Source organism: Salvia splendens, chromosome 13 (assembly GCF_004379255.2).
Source record: "Salvia splendens isolate huo1 chromosome 13, SspV2, whole genome shotgun sequence".
In the NCBI taxonomy this organism is placed as follows: domain Eukaryota; kingdom Viridiplantae; phylum Streptophyta; class Magnoliopsida; order Lamiales; family Lamiaceae; genus Salvia; species Salvia splendens.
Window position 1 is genome coordinate 13,153,558 of NC_056044.1, and position 3,836 is coordinate 13,157,393.

The 3,836-nt window shown below is 41.2% G+C and overlaps 1 long non-coding RNA gene across 1 annotated transcript; it reads right to left on the reverse strand.

The window, feature by feature from the left end:
• Positions 1 to 236: 236 nt before the first annotated feature.
• Positions 237 to 1,367, reverse strand: LOC121761030. Its single transcript, XR_006041900.1, has 2 exons — positions 647 to 1,367; positions 237 to 509 (listed from the first exon to the last, which is right to left on the reverse strand). It is a non-coding gene; the product is annotated as an uncharacterized LOC121761030 (long non-coding RNA).
• Positions 1,368 to 3,836: the final 2,469 nt, after the last annotated feature.

Here is a 3,836-nt window from a genome sequence, read left to right on the forward strand (position 1 = left end):
AATTTCTGTTAAGGTGGGTAGAATGTAACGCCCGTACTTTTTATAGTGCTTGGCGCGCATAAAATCGAGGAGCGGTCGATGAATTTATATTTGGAACAACACCAAATACCAGTGGTTGCGCTGGACGATTTTAATCGTTGTGAAGACAAGATAACGAATTAATTAAAGTTTCCGTGAATTTTAATTAATAGAAAGAAATGCGAGAATGTAAAGTATATATACAAATGGGCTTCTCATTTAAAATTGAAGTCCAAACGTTTATATAAAATGGCTTTGGGCCACAACAATTAAAAAGTCTAACCAATAAAGAATTATACAAATTGGGCTTGCAACTAAATAAGCCCGAATCAAGTAAATCAAATGGGAGCCCAATTCATTCCAAAAGGAGGGAGAAAACCCAATACTTCTTCTCTTTCTTTCCTTCTCCCCTTCTCGGCCGGTTCTTCACCATGGAGACCCTCCATTTCTAACTCTTCCATCTTCCATCCTTCCACCTTCCTCATTCATTCCTACAACCAAAAGACACACTATTTAACACATCCACCCTTTCATTTCACAATACATTTTTTCAACAAGCAAATTGAGAGAAAAAAAAGGAGGGAGCCGAGAGAAAGAGTGCCGAGAAGAAGGGGGAGAAATTTGCTACCATCTTTGTTCTTCCACAACCAAGTTCAATCCATTGAGGTATAATCTCTACCCCCTCTAAAGCATGAAGTTTAGCATATGTCTCGTTACTTATTTCATACATTCACCTCCCAGAAGTAATTCAAACAATTCAACAATTAACCCCAATCGAACTCCCGCCGTGATTAATCGAAAACTTGAAAGAACATAACTTTGTAATTAGAACTTATCTTGCGGAACGTTTCGGGGTGGTTCGGGTTACGTTCGGGGCTGTCGGGTAGCGACTCGGGGGAAGGAGAAGGCTGCCGGCAGTGGTGGCTGTTTTCTTCCAGCAGCTGGACCGCCACGACGACGGCGGCGACGGCTGACTCGGCGCTGCTGGTGGCTGAACGGCGGCAGCAGCAGCGGCGGCGTCACGACTTTGACCGCAGCAAGCAGCAGCGTTCTGGGCAGAGGCTGACGACGGCGGCCTGACCCCGCGTTGGCGACAGCCGGTCCTTCCGGCGAGCAGCGGCCGGCGACGGAGGGTGAGGAAAGGGAGAAGCCGACGGCGGCGGGTTCGCGATGGCGGATTCGTGGCGCAGCTGCAGCAGCAGCGGCGGTGACCTCCGTTCTGGAGAGAGGCGGCGATATTTGAAGAAGAAGAATGAATGGGAAATTTTTTTTGGAAGAGGAAAACAGAGGAGGGCGTCGGTAGAGAGAAGAGGGAGAGAAGAAAAGAGAGAAATGGGGGAAAAGAGGAAAGAGGCGTGGGGAAGAGAAAGTAAAGAGATTTGGGTCTTTTGTTTTTTTTTAGTCTTGGGCTTTTGTTTTTATTTTGGGCCTTGTAATTTAATTATGGAGGAAAGTATTTTTTTTGGGCTTTTCTCAATTAATTGGGAGATGTAAGGTGGAGAAATAATTAAGGCTTGGGCCTTTTGATAAATCGTTTGGTCGATAAATTAATTGTGAAGAATTATTTAGTTAATTCCGAAATATTTTGAAGGATGAATAATTTTATCCTAAGTATGAAAGAAAATAATTTGCGAAGAGAAATAGTTGCGATAATTTAATTATGCGCTTAAATAACTTTTGGAAATTTATTCCGACATCATGGAAAGGACGAGGAGCCAACGGAGGAAAGTATTGGCGTAAGCGGCCGGCCGGCGTCACACGCGACGCCTTAGGCGGCCGCCGAATAATCAAAAATGCACAAAAACCGAGGAAACGAATTAAAAGATTTTAATTGGAGTGCATGCATTTTAAATATCTTCGTTACCGAGATTTGATCTGAACTTTATGTATTTTCCGAAAAGGTGGTTCGCACGGCCGCTAAAGTCGGAACGAGAAGCTACTTCACGAAAAACTCTAAGCTTTTGAGGTGGGCTTTATTACTTAAACTTTTTATTTGAATTTGATATGTTTATGGTGAAATAAGGGAGGTTTTAAATAGTATGTCATGCCGTGTTTTATGTTTTGAAATTGTCTATCTGATTGTCTACTAGAATAATGTTCTACTAGACTTTGATGGTTAACGAATTCGGGTCTGACTAGGGAGTGAGTCTTTACTTAGACTAGTGCATTGATGGGGATCGTGAGCCGTCCTTTGTGGTCGGTCAGTCCAGTGATCGAGTTTGTGGCCACATTCTCGTTTCACATGATGGTTCAGATATGGTACATGATGGACGATGACGATGATGTTGCATGCGCATGCACCTTTTTATGGAAATGATTTTAGTGTTTCTCGGCCTTTTTAAAGTAAAACCCGAGTTTCACTCTATGATGGCTTGACATAATTTAACGATAAATGTATTTCGGGCATGAGTTCACTAAGTGCATCAAGTACTCAGCCCCTGCATATGTTTTCCCTATGTGCAGGTTGAGCGTGGACGAGAGGCGGAGGATGTTGAGCATTGGACCGAGATCATATTCAATAAACGTTCCGGTTACTATTGTGTCTTCATACATAGTAGTAGCTAACTCTCAAATGCTTCCGCTACTCTAAGTTTTAAGAACTCTTATATTCGTTGGACTACTTTTGTTCGAACTATGTTGCTTCGTAATCGAAGACTATGACTTGATAATAAAATTTCGTCTTTGATCTACATGTTGTACCCATTTAATTGCTTCCCCCTTCTTCCCCGCTTCTTATTTCCCCCATTAGTCGCGATCCACCGTGCTTTCTATCCTTAGGAAGTGCGTCGTGACATCTTGCAATTATGATACTACGTCTGGATCAATCATGACATTGCTATAGTTCCCGCCACCAAAATCAAATGTAAAAGGACTAGGAGGAGCACGTATCTGGTGAGCGGTGTTATACCGCACTTCATATTCCGCGTAGAGAGCATGAAGTGCACTATCTAACCTTAGTTTGATTTCATCAACATTCGGAAGACTTAGTTGGAAGCATTCTCCTCTTGTCAAGCCCATTTCGCGAAGTTGACAAAAATCTAAATCGTGCAAACAACCATAGTACATGTCTAAAATTTTATGAACACCATGCAACTTCCACTTTTGATCCAAACATTTTGCAATCAAAAACACATTTGGAATACGCGCAAAATATTTTAACCATTTTTCAACCATATAAAACAAAATAGCATTCCACTCTATTAATTGAGTATTTTTCACACATGTCTTAAAACCAATTGCCACACACATGCAATGCTCCAAAACACGCACAAAAGTAGGATAATAAACACCAGATAATTCAACAGTGGCATTTTTGAAAGCTTGGAATAATCGAAATAAATCCATGTTGTGGTCCCAACAAGAGGGTATTAAAAGCAAATCAGAAGGAACATGCAGGCAAGTTTTAAAAAAATCACATAAATATTCAATATGGTTCAAGGTCGACTCCAACATATCGTACGTCGAATTCCAACGAGTTGAAACATCTAAACGAAAATTGGTGTACCTGCACTGATTGCTATGACAATATTTCTTCCAAGTTCTACCAATAAGAGCTTTGTTTTTTTTTTATCGAACACCTTCCCGGTGGAGGGTAGAGTAGGTCCCTCATCCCATTTATATCATCCAAACGAAAATTTTACAAAAAGATTATCCCAAAAGTGGATTATCTTGAAAGCAAACAAAACAAACAACTATTACCACGAAAAGAAAGCAAAGCCATGTCACTGTCTGATATACGAAAAGAAATCCCAGCTGCTTCACTCAAAGGATACACAAAGAGATCAGAATCTGAAATTGGGTAAGCCCAGCTGGTCTAG